Here is a 19,934-nt window from a genome sequence, read left to right on the forward strand (position 1 = left end):
TCTGCTACGATGGCACCATTTAGGATCAGACTGACCCAGTTTTCAGAGAGCCCATACATTTTAGATAATCCCTGAGGAAAGTGGGTTTGCACAGTCTGCCTCCCCTGCATGGTTTTACATTGTAGCATACACCAGGTAGAGGCAGGGACACAAAATGAAGCACTTAAACGTACATGCTGAATCATGCACGGTTGTGTTAAAGAGAGGATATTCATTTCCCTCCCTCTGCTAAACCACCTTCCTTTGCTCTTTCCTCCTCCTCCTCCTCCTCCTCCTCCTTCCCTTCGCCCCCCTCTCCCCTCCCTTTCCCTTTTGCACCAGTTGAAGTGGTTATGTGGCTTTTTGCGGCAGCCATTTAAATCATTACCTTTCCCACATTGATCCAGCCAGAAGGTAATTGGCTCAATCAAGAGAATTAAAAGCCTGGGTAAGATGGAATAATTCAGCTCACAGATCAAAAGAGGATGGGAAGACGAGAGAAAGAGGATGGGGGGGTGTGTGTGTGTGGTGGTGGGGTGGGGAATTAGAGGAATGCCGATATTAACACGGTGGATGAGAAAGTGAACACTGCAAGTAGAAGGGAGGGCGAAAAGGAATTAAAAAAGAATATTAGCATATGAATGAGACGGCAGTGTATGCTGCGTGAAAGACAAAGTAGCGCAAAAATATAACATTATGATACATAAAATGATAGCGAGGCTGCTCTGTGATTGCACAGAGGGAGAAAACGGCTGAGGCAAATAAGCAGGGATGAATGGGAAGATAAGCAGTTTTCCAGGCTTCACGTACTTTACACCAGGACACATTTCATCTTCGGTAATCACAAAACATCCCCTTGACTGTGTTTAACTTGCTGTCCCTGTCTCTCTCTGGTTTAGTTTGGAAATGCACTCAGAATTTACCCACGAGCCGCAATCCTCTGTCTGCACTCCTGCCTGAGTCGAGTGCCAGCGGTGCTGGAGCTCCACGCACAAGACCGAGAGCTGTAGCTCTGGAGCTAGCAGGCCTCGCCTTGGTTAATCCTTCAATTAGGGAACAGACGGCGGTGATAAGAGTGTTGCAGAGGCTTCAAGAGGCGATAATTTCACTGGTCTGTCGATGAACCTGCCATCTGCTTTCTTTGGGAAAGACGTGGCCTGATTCTGTGAGGTGTACAGATTCCCATTTTTCAACTTTAGTTTTCAACTTGTTGTCGCCTTTGTGGTTTCAGTCATGGTAACGCTGTGCTCATCAGTTTCATTGTTGAGATACGGGGAGTCGAGTATAGGGCAAGCAACATGAGCAATCCACAGTTAAGCCACCTTATCGACCTTAACAATTTCATAAGGGATATATTTATTCCAATCATCATAGTCAAAGTCAGGCTGCGTGCACCTGCAACTACAGTAAGGCCACGCTCAGCACACAAAAAAAGCAACCAATCAGCAATGATGTTGCTGAGTTTAAGTAAGTTATATGATTGATGTCTAGAACTACTAAAACCTATGTTATAACAAACCTAATTGTTCCTTTACTGGCCTTATTCAGGGTGATGCTCTGGCCTTTAGCTCATCATTCCTCCCTCCTGTCACTTATATAAAGTGTAATTGCTCATTATCTCATTCTGATCAATGGTAGGCAGCAGCATAATGGAAAGAAATGTCAGTTATGCAAGGTTTGGTGTCGAATAAGCTGATGCTGTTATAGTCCTGTTATGCAACAGCCTGCAGTAAAGCCTCGCCATAACCAACAACCATTGCCACCCATGAGACGCGAATATGCTATATGGGTTGGCTCTGTGTAGACTTTCATGCTTGCTGTGTGTGTGCGTGTTTTGGAGGCTGTGCAGAACGGGAGTTGGGTTCAGGGTCCCAGCAGTTGCCATGTAAGAGTCACAGATGAGCAGACCTGACAGAGGCATTACCCCCAGGCTGATTAGGATGAGGGATGAAGGCATGTAGAGAAAAAAAGAACAGGAGGTGGGGGATGTAGCGTGAAGGGATCACTCCAAGACAATTAATGATGTCGATTCTTGCTGCGACATTTTAAAGAAAAGGGAGCAGGAGGAGGGTTATGAGAAAAATAAAGTCCAGCCATAATTGCTTTCAAAACGGAAATACTCACTGGTTATTCATTTGTACATGGGGACAGTAAACACACCAGTGGAGGAATATGCTTACAGGCTGAACACCAGCAGTTTAAATGCACATGAATGTCAGAATTGCTTTTTAATTGCAGATGGAGGGATTCTTCCTTGCCCTGCCTCAAATCATTGGCTTCTCCTGTAGCTTTATGGCTCATCTTATCCATCCGAGCGTCTTTGATTTCAGGTCATTTCAGTCCACGCGACCGCGCCTTGGTTTTGTTGTGAATTTGGAAACAGATGCAGATACTGGCATCTTAACTGGGCAGATGCTTTCATGTAATTCAGCTCCAGTTCTTCCAAGCATATCTGCAGCAGCCTCACAGGAGTCTTCCTGTGGACTTAACTGCAGTCCCAGCCGTGTATGCCAGCCTGTCAGTTTTCTGCCTCTTTCTCACCAGCAGTAGAGTCACATGAGCCCGGTCCCCCTGCTGCGTTCCCCCGGATGCTGTGCACACTGCTGCGGAAAAAAACTCCAGAGGAGGCGTCTTGCGCCTTGAAAGCCCCATCCCGCCAGGCTGAGAGAAGGAACACAAGAGACAGATGAATTTACTGCACGCATAAACAGCCGCTAATCCACACAGGCTACGTGAGCCTCGATAAGCGAGTGATCGCGTGGGCCTGAGCGGCTGATTGCAGTGTTAAACGTGGCGTGCACAGGCCTGTTTGTGGATGGGTTTTAATTGATGCTTGTAATTACCTTGTGAATAAATGCATCATCCTCATCTGAATGTTTGTTTTTAATTCAAGTTGTTTGGTTAGTGTGTGCTGATGAGCGCACTCCCTTGTTCTCTCATGCACACACGCACACGCAAGCGGAAACACGCACACACACACACACGTGGTGGCGACTGCATGGTAATACCCAGGAAATATAAATGGAGAAAGGTGAGGATATGTTAGGAAGATGACCAGTGCACAAACACATGCACCATACAGCTTGCTTTTAAGACGCTGTCTGTACCAAGAAAGCCAATATCAGTAGAAAGTTGTGTTCAAACATAAGTGTAACTTGTCACTGATAATGGCTCATGAATTAAGGACATGGTTCACACTGTACCATGCACAAATTTGCATATGAGATTAGTGAAAGCTGCTTGACCTCTAACCAAGGGCATGATGGGTGGTGGAAGGATGTGATGTGGGAGATGAAGCTCTAAAATACGAGTCAATTTCCTGCGGGGCTTATCAGAGCTGTTTGACTGGCGTGTGAGCAGCGAGCGGCCGTCAATTGTCAGGATTTAAACTTAGGGAGGAAATGAGGCACTGGGGTATGCTCTGAATATCCTACAATGATAGGATGAAAGTGAAAGAGAGAGAGAGAGAGAGAGAGAGAGAGAGAGAGGATAGAAAAGCCATATACCAGACACTTAATATCACTGGAGAAGGGAATTCACGCTTCAGTGGTATGGTTAGTATTTACAAATAATCCAAATAAAAGTGGAGAGCTAATCTGTAGTTCCTCTCAGCTGGAGCGGTATTAGTGCACAGCCTTCCCTGGTGTGTTTTGAATAGATCCAGTACTTCACTGACTGTGGTGGCTGCATCAGACTGTCTGGATGACAGACACATCTTCCTCCCTTCATTAATCTCCATTTAGTTCTGCACTAGAGAGGAGAGAGGGAGGGAGGAAGGGCAGCGAGGGAGCGTTGGACAGGGGAAAAGGGGGAAGAGCAAGATTAAAGATATGGCTGGCCATGAAATCGAAAAAGGAGATGGAAGATGGGGGGAGAGGGAGAAAAGATGGAGAGAAAGAGGACGCGGGGACCAGAAATGAATATTGAAAGTGAAGCTATAGTTGCCTAGAAGACGAGTTAGGGAAGTGAGGGGAAAGAGAGAAAGGTAGGAGCCCAGGCGAGCTACGGAATATAGGTATAAATTGAAGAAAAATTGAGGCAGCAGAGAACGGCAGGAGGAGGGGAAAGGGAGCCTGCTGTTTGATCTTTAACAGGATTATTTCTTCCTGCTTTCCTTTTATTTATTTGATTTTTTTCCCCCCTCATATTTATTCATATGTAAATTTTGGCTATGTGCCAGCAGAAAACCGTATCGGAGTTCTGCGCTGCACTGAGCCCACCCTGTGACTGTGCATCACCGACACACACGCAGCCATACTGGGTAATCCTAAAGGGATTTCTGTGGACCTCTGCAGCCCTGCAGCAGGCTCGGACACAGGCAGGGCTGCAGCAGACTCCAGGAGTTATAGACTCACTATGGACTGCAGTTTTCTTTTGTTTTAACAACTCGACCTTTAGGAAATGATGTTTGACTATGTGGCCATCTGTTTGTTTGCTCTGTCTCTGTGTGTGTGAAGGGATATGCCGGCACAGCCTCCCCTCTCGACGCTATCCATCATCGGCCCGTATTGAAAGACACAAAAACAAAGCCAAGGCCAGCCTGTGCCTTCACGATTATTTTGATTCCCTTATTAAAACCGAGGGGCTTGGGATTAGTCCTCTAGTTGGCCTCGGGGGTTGATAGAGCTTTTCCATGCTCCTGTTTGAGTGGGTCAAACCCTCAGCTGAGTGGTAGGTGCTGGAGCCCGTGGTGGATATTGATTTGGTCTTTCTCTCAGATTATACAAGTCTGGCTCTGTTGATTGTCAATAAGGCCCTGATTGGAGGACAATACTTAATCTCTGTGGCCTGTAGCCCAAACAGGATTTAGTTATCTCTATGTTTGCCTGTTTATTTGTGCTAGTTCTTGAAGCTGAGTGGTTGCTATTTTAAGGATACATAGATCCCTTACTGATGTACTTATCATATAAAAGTTCATTATAGCATGTCTGTGTGTGTGTGTTTGTATGTACATATGTTCAGCCTCAAAACCCTCTCATGTTGGATTTATAAAACCATTCCGGTCAATAAGCAGAAGCAGGGAGGGTGCACTCAGTCCTCTGTGACACAGCTGTATGCTTCACAGGCTCTGTCAGAGACTCTCTCGCTTCCTTTGAATATGTAAACAGACCCGCACACATACATGTAATCTCACACAGCTCCATGACCTATAGACCTATACGAGAAGCCACTGGTGTGCAGACTGCAGACGTGTGAGAGCTTCACAGTCCATAAGCCAGTCTTTAATGTGTGTGTGTGTGTGTGTGTCAGTGTGAGTGTGTGTGCGTGCGCACGCACATGCACCCTCCGACGTACACTGGGGAGCGTTGCCATTAGAGCAGTATTGTAGATTGTCTAGTGGGGCGCTCAGGGCCACAAAATGCAATTAGATTCAAGTATAAAATATTTATTTCCACAACACCTACTGTGCACCAGAGAGGAGCCTTTACCCACCGTGTGCTTAAATATGAATATAGTATATAAAGTGCATGCCTGAGAGAGCAGCAGATACAATTTCTCAGTGTGGGCTGGTGCACTGGCTCCGTGTGTCCGTGGGCACTGATGAGTGCATGCACATAAATATGAGGGCAGGGCATGCTAATAGATGACTACTGGTTTTATTACTTTATTATGTTTCTCAATTGAATGCATTATATTGCACTGCAAACAGCTGGGGTCAAATTACACAGGGCTACATGTTACAGTACATTTTCCTATATATTTGAAATGTATTTCACCTCTTTTCATGCATTATTCTAAAAGGATGGGTCTAAAGTCAGACTGTGAAACTACAGCCATTTACAAACGTGATGATTGCCGTATTTATTGTTGAGCTCTTGTATTCGATTGGTTCCACTGTATATTCAGTGGTGAAATCTAACTAAGCACCACTTTTAAGTGCAGTTTTGAGGAACTTGTTCTTTGAATATTTCCATTTTATGTTGCTTCATACTTTTCAAAGGCACTTTTTACTTGGCTACATTTATCTGACAGCTTCATACTGGCTTGTGAACACAGTTGAGCAATTAGCAGCTAAAGAGCCAAATATTTCCCTCAGGAGTTGGTGGAGCCCAAATACATAGCTAAAAGAGAGCGAATATTGGACATTGATCAAGTGGCTAAAAACATGATGATGTTGCTCCGTACCTGTTAAATGTGTAAACAAGCAACCTGTTTGCTAACAAGTTTAGCATATCAACGTAAAAGGTGAGGAAATGACACTGTTGTGCGTGCAACTTGTTTCTGCTGCCCCCAGGTGGCCAAATGGAGTAAAAGTTTAATTTTATTAAATTTTCAATTTGCAGTTGAGTACATTTTACATTCTTATATTGCTATGTTTCTGTAAATAATAAATGTAAATACATTATTATGTAAATTCTGTAAAAACATGTATTGTGTATGTTTTATTTTTCATGTTGTTGTGTCTATTTTTGTCGATCTCTTTGTATTATTTGTCCGTGGTCGATTTACGTCAGAATTGAAATTAGGCTTAAAAACCACATGATGTATTTAGTTATGTCAGCATGGAATAGTCGCTGTGTGTCCAACTCCTAAGGGGCCGGGATTAATGGAATGTGGCTTTTACTCCTCTGGAGCTGCCGCCCTCTTTGCCGTGTGCTCAACAAGGACCATCCAGCTCTCGCCCCTCCAGCATAGGCTGAAGTACCTTACCAGCCCCGGCTGATCAGGCTTTCGCAGTGATCTTTTGTGCCGGCCCCAGCGAAGTTCACAAGCTGGTGCTAGATTTGAAAATATGTAAAGCGCAGAGACAGGTGAACCCTGACCGTGGGAAGCTTGCGAGAGATTGAGCCAGCAAGCTCCAAACTAGTTCTGCACTCTCACTGTGTCTCACCAACCATGTGTCTGTGTGTTTGTGTGGGTGGACGAGTGGGTGGAGGCCAAATGTTAAGGAATGTGCAGAATGGCTAGTAGTCAGTGAAACTCAGTGTGACATAGTCATTTTAATCATGCTCACAGACCACAGGAGACAAACGTGGACACAGAGTTCTGAATGTACAGATTTTGTGATTGATTTAAAAATCATAAGATCAGTGAGGATTCTTCTACTTATGTCAGGAGGATGAGCTCAGGTGGATTTTTAATTACATTTTTTTATACATTAATGTTTCCATCCAAAAGAAATAAGCATGCAAGTACAGTATATACAATGTTTATATGCATGTGTGCATGTACAATATTCATGTGTGTGTTTCTGGCCTGCACTGGGAGGATTACTGTAGATTTACAAGGCCTAGTAACAATGAGCAGACCCACCCCTGGGACCCATACTCAATCACTATCACAATGAAACGCTGCTAATTCCTATTTAAAGCTGCCGCGCAGGCACTGCCCTCCCTGCTCTCCGGGCCGAGGAAGAGCAGGAAGCTCAGAGAAGAGCGCGAGGAAGAATCCGGCGTCGTGTCAGCGTTACGTGTGTTATGTCAGTATAATTCTGTCGCTGAGTTCATCTCCTCGGTCTCCATAAATCACTCGTCTCCCCATTGTTTCCTGGATGTTTATGAGGTGCCTTCATGAGACTAATGTGTGTGCCACTGGAGAGCAGTGCATGTTAGGATCTGTGCCATTTGTCTTAGATGCGCCCACCCAAAGGCGCTGTCCTCTCTAGCAGCGCTGCTTATTGGCGAGTTGCTGAATAATTCAGCAGTTTCAGACGTAAAGGGGATTGCTTTAATTCCTGGCTAGCAGGTTAATGTCTGGAGTTTGCTGTTGCATTAAATGCAGGCAGTAATTTATAATGTCAGCGAGAGCATAGCCAATAAGCAGATGATTTTGTATGGTTAGTGCGCTGCATTCATGGAGGAGGATGGTGTGTCTGTGTTTATAGTCTCACCCTGTGTTATTGCTGCATGCCCTCGCTGTAGGTGTGCTCCAGTGTGGCGTTCTGAAATATACACGGTAAAGTCGCAGAGTTGCAGTGTTGTGTTTGCTGCTGTTGCAGGCTGCTGCTGCCCCCCCTCCTGCCTCCTGCCTCCTGCACAAGCACATTCATTTGGAGATGAGCTTTAATTGGACGCAGAATCAGGGACAGAAATCTCCAGCTGCATAAATATTTTAGGAGAAGGCATCGGACAAGTCTGCCTATCTGACTGTTCTGTCTCCTTCATCTCCTTTGTTTCCTTTTCCACATGCCCTCTCTTCTCCCCGCGCACGCATGCAGCTGCACCGAAGCATGTGCTTTCGGTGTGCACATGCACGCACACACACGCGCTGTGCAGGTTTCTGAGAAGCTGTGAAGCCTTTTTCCTCTGGCCATTCAGGGGGATGAATTATAGGCACCAAAGCACTCCAGGAATCCATTTTACTAACGCACCGGACGCATGCTCGCATGAAAAAGCTGGCAAGCAAACACACATGAACGTATACAGCGTCTTTAAACTGGGGCGCTATCGTAATGGGGGTAATGATTTTTGCATTATTAATGAACCAGGCTTCATACTCATCTTAATTGAAAATGTTCTTTCATCTTCAGCACTCGCTCATTTATCCTCTCCCTCAATGCAAGTGGTGTAATACGTATACTGTATGTGGCACATATACGCTCACAGTGCTCACGTACAGAAGTGGCACAGAGTGGACACATACACACACATGTAAACGTGCACACGCGCCGTTCAGTGATCCTTCACTCTGTTTTTCAACTCTCATCACCATATCTGCTCTTAAACTGAATACAACAAAGACATCACTTGGGTATGCAAATTAGCTGGTTGGAATGAGGGTGGCGGCAGTGGGGGGGTGGATGGGGGGGGGGGGGGTGGGGGGGACGTTTGGATGAGAAGGGTTGAGATTGAAGGGCGGGTTTAATTGGGGGTCGAGTACAAGGGGATGCACAGAGGATCGAATGAGGATCGATGATGGGTATAAGCCGGAAGGTGTCATGGAAAGAAACCAAGGGAGTGAAACTCAGCGGGGGCATCATACTGTAGCTTCATCGCCCCCCCTGTGGTTCCTGTAATGAGAGGGAGAGGGGGGTGAGGAAGCAGAAACAGGGGCTTTCAGGGGAGGGGTGAACGTAATAAAGGTAAGAATTGTGCCGCGTGTTGTCTACAAGAGGAGCATCTCAGCGGTTTATCTTGTTACATAAGTGGTCACTCTCTGCGGATCCCTGACCTTGTTAACACGCTGATAACACCTCAGAAACAGCAACAGCAGATGCGAGATGTGCGGCGGAAAAGGAGGGGGGAGACAGAGGAGAGAGGACAAGGTGGACCAATTAAAAATCATCACTGATGGATGTTTTGTTTAAGTATGTCAGTTAAACAGCATACATTAACACACAAGTTTCAGCAGGACTCACTTGAGCTGTGTGTGTGTGTGTGTGTGTGTGTGTGTGTGTTTTATGGGCACGGGCATGGTGCCTGGGTCTAAGCCTAGGGCAGTAGTGTCATTAACTCCTCTGGCCCCGACTGTCACTCCCACTGGAGATGTCTCTTTACTGACTGGATGGATGGATGGGTCACTGCCTCCACCCCCCCACCCACCCACCCCCCTCTCTCTCTCATTGTCGATTCTCCTGCTATCACCTTGATTTAGCGTCACATTTCTTATTCAACCGTGGCCGTGATTTTATTTATTTCATTATTTCTGAGACTTCTTGCATTATACTGGGTTCTGCTCGTGTGAGAGGTCAGAGTGAAGGAAAACGCCAAACCCCGGCAGGAAATGACATTTCTTCTTCAACCACGGATGTGATTTACGTTAGAAGTGGATTCTTTCACTTTGCCTCCACACCACCGGGCCACGTTTTAATGAAACAAAATGTAATTAGCACACCAAAAAAAAAAAAAAGAAAAAAACAGCTTTCTGTTCTCCAGAGAAACAGACGGCAGAGACAAAAGTAACAAATGTGGACGTACGCAACTTTAACTTTAGACAAACTGAATCACTGAGACGCTTCATGTCTCAGATGAATAAATCGCCTTTTATCTGAACACTTCGTACGTCACACATCAGCTCCGTGCACAGCTGCAGGGGTAGAGTCACAGCGGAGTGCAGATCTGAGTTAAGGGGCTGATTTGCAGGGGTCAGCACAGTTAACCAGAACTCCAGTCCTAACCGTTCGTGCTGGTGGCGTCTATTTAACCCCCGTTTAACCCCCTGTGTCCCGGCTGCAGTTACATTCACTGTAAAATTGTGGGCCTGGTAATAGAGGTCATGAGAACTGCTCGTTCACAAACCCTCAGGATATAAAATCCAATGGCCCAGTAAACTTTTGAGAAGACAGCTCAGCTTCAGGAAGTTTTTTTCAGGATGGGGGGGCTCGATTTCTGTCTGGTCTTATCAGTGCAGTCTGTTTACTGGGAGCCTGCGTCTGTTAAAATCTTAAGAAGAACAGATTTTATTGAGTTCAGATGCGGCCTGTCAATGGCGTCTGGCGTCAGATGTAAAAAAACACTTCTATGTGTCGTCCTGCAGGCCAAAGACCAGCGTCGTCTTTTATGTCGTTAAATTTGGAGGACCTGTTGTGTGAGTCGGCCTGCCGTTTTCCGCCCAATACTGAATTCCCGCTGTACTGCAGTCCTCGTCACTGCTAACTTTACTGCGGGCCTGAGGGTGTGGAGAGCCATGTGCTTCTCCCAATACATATGTAGCCACCAGCTGCTGCTTTTTACCAGACAGCCAACAGCTTCACCACGAGGCCTTTCTGTCTAGATTTTTTTGTATTTTAGAAACATAAGCAGGCCCGAGGGAATTACTTTTTGAAAGATGTGAAGTTTACAGAGACATCTGAAGCAGAATAGCGTATGTAAATGAATGAAAATAACAATAATCCTCCCTATTCTAGGCTAGGTGTTTGGATTACCTGATTATTGAGAGCACAATTGTGTGCCTGTGAGTTGAATTTAATGCCCTTGTTTTGTCTCCTCCAGTCCTCCTCCTCCTCCTCTTCATTTTTTATTTTTTTTGTGTGTGTGTCTCAGACCGCGAGAGGGAAGAGGGAGAGGAGCATGGGTGATAATGACTTGTCAAATTAGAAGCGATGGAACCTGCAGCGAGTGTAAACACAATTCGGGATGTTCAGATGACATTTTCCAAGCTGTATTTCTACTGGGGGAGATTAGCGGAGTGACAGCACAGCCTGAATCTCGTGGATCACAGCTGCACAATGGAGAGCAGAGGCACACACACACACACACACACATAGATTCACACAAACACAAAGACAGGGAGAGAAGAAATTACTGGCATTTTAATACTACACAGCAGATTGACACCTGCAGAGGCAAACACAGAGATTTCCCCACAGAAAAACACATGCGCTCACACACTTTGCATGTGGAGATCTTGTGATTTGAAATGCTTCGCTTCCTTCAGGCCTTTCTTGCCAGTCATGGTCCAAGGGGCTTTGCTCAGCCACTCGGGCTGTGTATGGATTCATGTCTATGTAGCCTGCTCACACCCTGTCAGCATGATGGATGGTGTTCACACACAGCCTTGACTTTACAACTTATAGGGACTTTATTTGCATGTGTTCCCATCGGCAGTAAAACTGCACATGATGTAGGAGAGCTGTAGACTTTTTAGTTGTTGAGGTATTAGAGGCTCCTGTTTCTTAGTGTTCTATTTTCCGCATGGCCATCCTCCCCAGTACAGCAGCAGCCATGAACGGTGTTGCTCATTTTCCCAACTTTGCCTATGAATAAAGAACCATTTATGAGGAACAATGTCCCGGCCACCACATCTCCCTCTATCCTGCCCCCACTATTGGAGAGATACTATTGAGAGTCCCGAGCGCATCAATTTGGGCCTCAAATGACTTTCCCCAGCTGGCCAAATCCTGACAAGCTTTCTGTTCTCCTTAAAAAGAGCCCTTTATCATCAAGAGAAAGGAAGAAAGGATGAGCGAGAGTGAGTGAGAGAGAGAGAGAGAGTGTGAGAGAGAGAGAGAGAGAGAGAGAGAGAGAGTGTGAAGTCAAAAAGCTAATGTCTCGGTGACACCCTTTCTCACACAACAGGGGAAATTTCTGTTCTATTACGGGTTCTGGTTAATTTGAAGTCAATTGGAGAGTTATTAAAAGGATCTGAGTGAGCTGTGCTGAACTTGGTCAAGGGCAACAAATTCACCCTGGTTTCTATATGAAACAATAGAAACAGGACTGTCACCTTCAGGCAAACTTGAAAGTTTGTAGATTTGCCTATAAACTAATTTTAATTCTGTATATGTGGACTTGCGGATTCTAATTTGACTTTTTGTAGTTACTTTAGCCTCAGATGCATTCGGCTGCCTTCTGAACGCCCGCTCAGAGTCTGTGGGGTAAATCTCATCGGTGAGGATTTGCTTCACTTTTATTAGGTATTGTTTTTGGTTTATCTCCCAAAGCCTCACATTGCCTTTGAAATTACTCCACCAATATGTATGCAAATGGTAACATCTACTGCCAGAAATTAGATTTACTTCATTTCCCTATTGTTCCTGGATCCTCTCTGTGGTCCTCAGGTGCAGGTTCACTCACTTAATGCAACACTGTTGTGCATTACAACACGATTTACAGTGCATGCACTGCAAATGGTGTCAGGAGCAAAAAAAATCAAAAAGCAAGTCGCAGATAAATGGAAGCAGTGATTTAATTCACATAGAGCAGGATATGATGTGTGTGTACTAATGTGGACGCACACACAGGCGTGATCCAGGATGTGCTTATCTGAGCGAATAGGGCGTGATCAGCTATTCATTTTCTTTAAATTATTTTGATTTGCACCATTTTTTTGCACTTTCCACACAATTTCCAACCTGCACAACAGCAACAATAGCACAACAACCTGGAAAGCAAAGAAATCAATCTGAAATGAAGGGAAGAGGAGAAAAAGACAACGCAATGCAAGACAGCTATTGGAGCATAGCAGCCATTATAGGAGACATTAAGTCGGGTGATTATCATACATTTTCTCATTACCAGCGTCCCTAATAGCGGAGGCCATCTTAGTCCGTGCTTGTGGAGTGTTAGGGCAGGCCTTGTTTAACCTGCACAGCCTTCCTGGAAGTACAAAGCCAGTGTTTCCAAACGTTTAAATGAGAGCTACACCAGGACCATATAACAGATTCCCCCGAAAGAAGAAAAGAACATCCTACTCTGATTAAGTGTGAAAGACTTGTTGTTACAGACGCAGAGTCTGGAACATAATCAAATTGTAGTAAATCAGCCAGAGTGGAATAAACACATTTGCAAAAGATTGAGGTAACAGGACACTTCCAAAGCATGCACAAGAGTGTCGACAAGAATGCTTTATTCTAAAAACTGATTCTGTAGCGACCAAACCAGGTTTTAAGTTAATATTAATGGATTTGTAACTCCTATTAGTATTCTTTGTTTTGCTTCTGTTTAGAGGATAGTCATGCTGCACGTTTCGAAACTACAGGGGCCATAATTTGGTAGATTTGGGGTGGTGGTGAAGAGGAAGTTCAGGAAATTGTAAAAGCGTGCCAGTGAGCTGTTTGCACTTCCTGTTCAGTATACCCGTGGATGCACAGACAACTATCACTGCATTACTTTGATCCTAAAGAAAACTCTGCAGTTGTAAGAAGCCTCTTTTTTTATGATTTCTAAGCGGACGTTTATTCGCGAGTGTAAGTGTAAGTCACTCCGAATCTAAAACTATATGTATCATGTCTGTGTGTTATGACCCAAAGAAGGAGTTGGATTTTGACGCAAATTGCAGCAATTGGGGTCTAAAGTATTTAACCCATAAGAACCCGGACCCATTTCTGCTTTTAGGAAAAAAAATTTATAGGATTTTTTTTTCAAAACACCACCCCCTACTGTCCAAGATCTCAAATGTTACACATGTGTTACATTGAGCGTTGAGAACTCAGATTATTTCATGTTTTAGGAAAATTTGGATGTATGACACCTGTGTCAACGTGGGTTCTTATGAGCTAAAATACCTTAACTGCCTCCGTGAGCTGCGTTGCAGCCGCCGCTGCAGCTGCAGCAGCCAAACTACGGCAACTCTTCCCATCGTTTTTAGAAGACCAGCACGTACCCGTCCCTTTCACCATACTCCGTATCTTTGCCTCATGTCTCTCCCTGCCTGGCAGGAGAGTGTTTTCTTTGAGTTACGATGAGAGAAGCTACAAAGGAAATTGAGCTGGAATCGACTACAAGCTAGAAAAGAGGCAAACTTTCTGCAAACAAAATGACAAGGCTGTAAAAGCACCAAATGCAGCGTAAATTACTCGATGTTTATTTGAACAATCGGCAAAAGCAGCCAGATTTGGGCTACAATAGCTGTGGCAGTGGAAACTGGCTGTATGGCAGCAGGCCTGCCAGACATGCCGCGTCTTTGTTTTGCATATGCAGCCTTCACATCCCATCCCATCACACTTTCACTCGTGTCCGTCCCTCTCTGTCTGTTTTCTCAGTCTGCTCTTCCAGCCTTTAACTATAGCGCTCCATGTGGGTGCTTTTCCACACATTTGGTGGAGTTTAAACCTAGATGACACGGACGCAGTGGCAATGTTAAGAGCTTATTACATGTCTGCAGCAGGGCCTAAAAATGGCCAGTTGTCTGATCCATCTGTTCAACATTTTGCTTCAGAGGAAGATAACTCGACAGCCACTCGCCAGATGATGTGAAACTGAGCGCTGATTTTCATGCTTTCCGCAAAAATGACTGGTATTCCTCAAGTTTTGATGCTTTATGTTTGTTTGTTTTTTTATTTTTTGGAACAACCTTGAAAACTTTACAGATTCAGCAACATATTGACTGGTTTCTGTCAGGTAAATATTCCTGAAAGAAAACAGCCTCAAAATCACTGCTGCACACACAAGAGTAAGACGTCAATATTAGATGTGTAATTCTGTCTAACTGTGTTTCTGGATTGACACCAAAGGTAGGTCACTACCATCCTTAGAGAGAAATTAGCAGTATTGGTCCACATTTGCATATAAATGATTGGTGAATTGTCACTGAGATGACTTCGAAACAGAGATATATGGAGTGGCACAGCTCTGAAGGAGAGATTAGAAAGACAGATATCAATTTAGTTAGAGCGGGACAAGAGAACAATGCAAACATCAGTGAAACATATAATGTATAATACATGTATGCAGAATTTATATTGTTAAAAAATGCAAAGATAACCTTTAAGATGACGTAGGTTCTGACTTGAAAAACTATTAAATTAAAGATTATTTGGGATTTTTCAGTTCACATGCAGAGATGCTCTGGTGTTATTGTTAATTCAGGTCATGTCAGTTCCCGTTAAACTGGATGTTGTCCCCACTGGACCAGCAGAAGGCCGACCAGGGCCAAAACACAGCCAGGCTACATTAACTGGGGCTGTTTGTTGCGGATCCCAGACAACAAAGACGGATGACACAGAAGCTTATTTTTCTTATCAGGTTGTAGTTTGCTGAATCTTTCAGCGGATGGCATTTCAACTTCAAAGGCCCGGGTCTGTAACGGAGCTCACACAAGTCTATTTTTTGTTCCTTCTGAGCTGAAGCGTTTGACGGTTGCCATGGAAGTATTCTCATAAATTGATCTGATATCGGGTTCCGTTCGCGCGCTTCATGGTTGGCATTAAGAACGATTATTTTCACGAACTTCATAACAAGTTTTTCTAGCAACAAGACTCGAACTAGGCAGAGGCAGAGCACTGATTGCATTAGCTGATTGGCATCAGCTGTTTTGTTCATGCTTCACAAGCATGGCCTCATTCACAGCTGTGGCTGTCAGCTGACTCCTAACACCCAATCAGCTTCATGCACAGCTTGACAATTGGAACCTGACACTGCCAACGCTACTCCTCCTCCTTATGTGCTATATTTTTTAGTATATGATATAATGCTCATTTACTTGTTAATGCCATTAAGGGGGAATTAATTCTTCCTGCAGAATCTTCGTTACTGCTTCAATTCAAAGCCAGTCTCCATCCGAATGCAGCACAAACTTGACGATTAATTAATTTCCATCCTGGCTTGTTATTTGATAATAAGTAGCCGAGCACATCGAGACAGTTTCAGGAGAGGGCGCAATGAGATGACATGACCCCAATCAATAGAGAACCATGTGGATAACATGAGGGAAATATGTTAAAAACACACTGTAAAGTGACAGGAAAAACAACAAATACACACAAATAAGTCATATGATGAGCACATGACCTGAGATGCTGTGTTATTATAACTATACCTTGACAATTTATGGATGAACCAGCTCGCTCAACCTCACAAGAGGGAGGAAGAGCACCGTCATAAACCGCTGGGAATACCATCTCCTCTGACACGCTTCAGTGACATTTCAGTAGTCACCTCAGGTCATGTGCTCATCATGTGACCTTTTTTTGTGTGTATTTGTTGCAAGATTGACTTCCTATCACTTTTCAACCGATGAAGGTGTTGGGATGATGATGATGGTGATGCTTACAGCCTCTTCACATATTGTACCTGATGTTTTCGTCCGGTGCTGTTTTTTTTTTCATCTCTTCGGTGAGGCAGCTCGAGTGATGTTTACATCAAATGTTTCATGCGCATCATGATTTATTCACCGGGTCAGTTTTCTTTGCACTTTGCAACCATTTTTGCGATATTTCAACATCTTTTAGTGGAATCAGGGTTTTTTATACTCGGTTTGAACATTCTTACAGAACCACTTAAAGCGCTGCAGAATTCACCCAGGTTAGATGGTTTGAACACCTCTCCTCTATTTTAAGGCCATCAACTTCCAGCCTGAAAGAAACACTCACTGTGGAACTGTTAGCTATAAAGCCAGTGATTTACAGAGAGATTGCACCACTGCATGCTAAGACTCAGGTTGTGGTCAACTGTACTGATCCTTTATTAACTTGAGACTTAAATAGAGAGCGAATGATCGGATGGAGCTAACAAGCCTAACACAGACAATTGTAATTTGGTACCTGAGCTTGTTTTTAAGACTAATGCAACAATAATTTGTTGTGCTCTGTATGTCCATCTATCACATATCATCTCAGTACAAATGACCTACAACAGTAACATATGCAGCAGGAGAATAATATGCAATTTGCAGAAAGATTATAGGGTGTGTTTTCATCGTATCCCAGGGCCTACTAGTGCAGTGAACCATTTACTATAGATTCTGCACAATTACCTTGAGGGGTCAGCACGGCTCTCAGCCACGGTACCTGCACTTGTAGAGCCAGAAAACCACGGAGATCTATTGTACATAATTAGCCTTTTCCAACAATACATAGGTGAACTTCCATTGTGGGTCATTTCTCAGCCTCTGGGTTTGTTGGTTATACAAGATGTTTGTTCTGTAAGGTAATGATCTGTTTCATATGACAATACATTCTACGGTATACTGAAAGAAGGAATTATTCACAGCTGCTCCAAACATCAGTTAGAAATAGCCATGGAGGCCACAGTGCAGGAAGAACACCAACCCCAGGGCCAGAGGGAAGGAGTCAACTGGCAAGGAGATAAAGATGGAGTCATGTGTGTGGAGTGGGCGTAAACTGAGGAGGAGAGAAAGAGAATGAGAGAGACAGAAAGTTATTAAGAGTTCTTATCCACATATCACTGAATGTCTTCCTTGCCTGCGAGAACCCCGCCGCCCACCCAACATCTAATAATTACACTTCATTAGGGGAGCAGGTAGTGATGAGAGAAGAGAGGCCGGCTACTCAGGGCGACATGAGATTCAGTGAGAGACATGGAAGGAGGAAAGTGAGGCACACTCGAGCTACACGCTGTTTTGGAAGGATGATGGGAATTAGATTATGGAGGAAAGAAAAACACTGTTGATGCGAATGATGCGTGGGCAATTCTGTGATTGCATGTTTTCGGGGGTCGGGTTGTCGTGCACGTGCATTTGCTTGTTCGTGTGGCCCCGCGAGTGTTTATGCATGAATGTGGCTGAATTTATAGCGGCTCAGGGGTCCGCATTTATTGCCTTGGTAAGATGGACAGGTCCGCCTTGACAAACACACACACACACACACATATCCTGTAGCTTGACATTCCACCCCTTGCTATTTCCTTGCACCAGCCGTACCTGTGCCCTGTACGCACCATGTGATGTAGCAGCGTGAAAGCATGAGCAGCAGAGTGGAGGAGCTCACTGCAGCTTGCAGTGCTGCAGTGAGCTTTGCTGGAGGAGAGGCCAGTTTCCCTCAGTCTGACAGCCATGTGGGAATATGTCCATATGGAAACATCCTTTACAGTATGTTACAGATGTCCCAGAGGGGCAGCGGGGAAAACTGAGAGATCCTGTATTTGTGCGTGCAGATGTGTAAGTGCTGTCAGCAGAGAGAGAGTGAGAGGTGAGGACTGCAGTATTCCTCCAGCGGGAAGCATCGATTTTCCGGCCCAGCGTGGGGATGTGGGAAATGTCAGCCTCTAATTGAGTTGATAAAACCGTTTTGAGTTTCAGACGTAAATATGGTTTCCACCACAAAAGGCCACCGCATTAGACAACTCCCATTGGGAGGTCCACGAGGAATGAAAGGTCTCCTTGTTGTGTTTTCACACGTGCACACCCTTGTGCGCCGGGAGCTTGTTCCTCGGACAATGCACACGTCGGCGGAGCCGCGCGGTGAAAAGCAGACGATGGGCACGCCGCCGCTGGACAAAATGCTTTGTTTCATTGTGAATCAGGATAGGAGCTCGTTAGAATAAACAGTTTTTGTTGTGGCAGGGAGGGCAGAAATGGAGAGCGTGAGAGAGAGAGGCAGAGGTCATATCCATTAGCCGTGTAGAGGGTGAATAAAGTAGAGGCTGAATGAAGCCTCCGCTGTCCCTGCTGATTAGCAGATTGATATGCAGTGAGGGCAGAGGACTCACCTGCTGCCTTCAATGGAAATTCACTCTAATGTCGGAGGAGGAATACTCTGTCTGTGGTCCAGTGCTCCTGTGATGATTATCCCATATTTAATCCTTAAATATTCACAAGAGAGAGATGCACAATCTGGAAGTGAATCCTGCTATTTTCTGATACAATAATGGGAATTTTTTTTTCTTGTTTTTAGCCATATAGCTCAATAATGAGAAATACAGCTTGTCTTCCATACTTAAAGGTGCTATATGTGAGGTTTTGCACATTAATGTAGCAGCAAACAACTTTTTGTTATGTAAAGATATTGTGGCGTAATGTGCAGAGCGACCTCCCACACAGCGTTTTTTTAAAGTGAAACACCTTCAAACCACCTAAAGCACATTTTACTTGTTTTAGGTAGCTAGCGTTAGCAGGATAGCTAGCAAGCTAATTATGTTGCATGGATTTTGAGCCCACAAGAAGTTCAGTTCACAAAAGGGAAACTTCATTCTGTTGTTTATCTCGCGGTGTGTTCAGGGGTCATTTTCTTGCTGAGAATACGAAGGGAGGGCGGCAGGTGTGGCCGACGCACCTGTTTGCTTTCGGATGCTGGTGCTCCACTGCGACATCTAGTGGCCAAAACTATCACATGGAGCACCTTTGCATTTTTAATGGCGTTCATCAGTGAGATGCTCGACAGTACTGTAAAAGTTTAAAGTCGTGAAGAGTGCATGTGAACACATATGAGAGTGCACACATGCTTCTATAGGGGCCCTGCCCTCATTATTGGGAGTGATAATTAGACAGGGTTTCACACATGACGCTGCGCACACACGCACACGTACGCACACACTCTCTGTTCATTCATACATAAGCACACACACACATTTGTGGCCAAGTCTACTGGTAATTAACAGACATAATTAGGCAGACAACCATTCATATAGGGAAAGCACACTCATGCAAACACGCACAAGGACACACATTACTTCCCTGGTAATTAAGAGTATTAATTACAAGCATAGCTGTCCCTGTGAGGCTCTGTATCACTCACAGACTGGCACACAGCAGGGTTCTTATTACTTTATCTCATCACACCATCACCACTTCTCTCTCCCTCTCTCTCTCTCTGTCTCTGTCTATCTGGTTACACATGCCCTAATACACACCTGCCAGATAAACAAATGGTAGCTAATTAGTCAGAGACTGATAGCTGG

This window comes from Chelmon rostratus, chromosome 13 (assembly GCF_017976325.1).
Source record: "Chelmon rostratus isolate fCheRos1 chromosome 13, fCheRos1.pri, whole genome shotgun sequence".
NCBI lineage: Eukaryota > Metazoa > Chordata > Actinopteri > Chaetodontiformes > Chaetodontidae > Chelmon > Chelmon rostratus.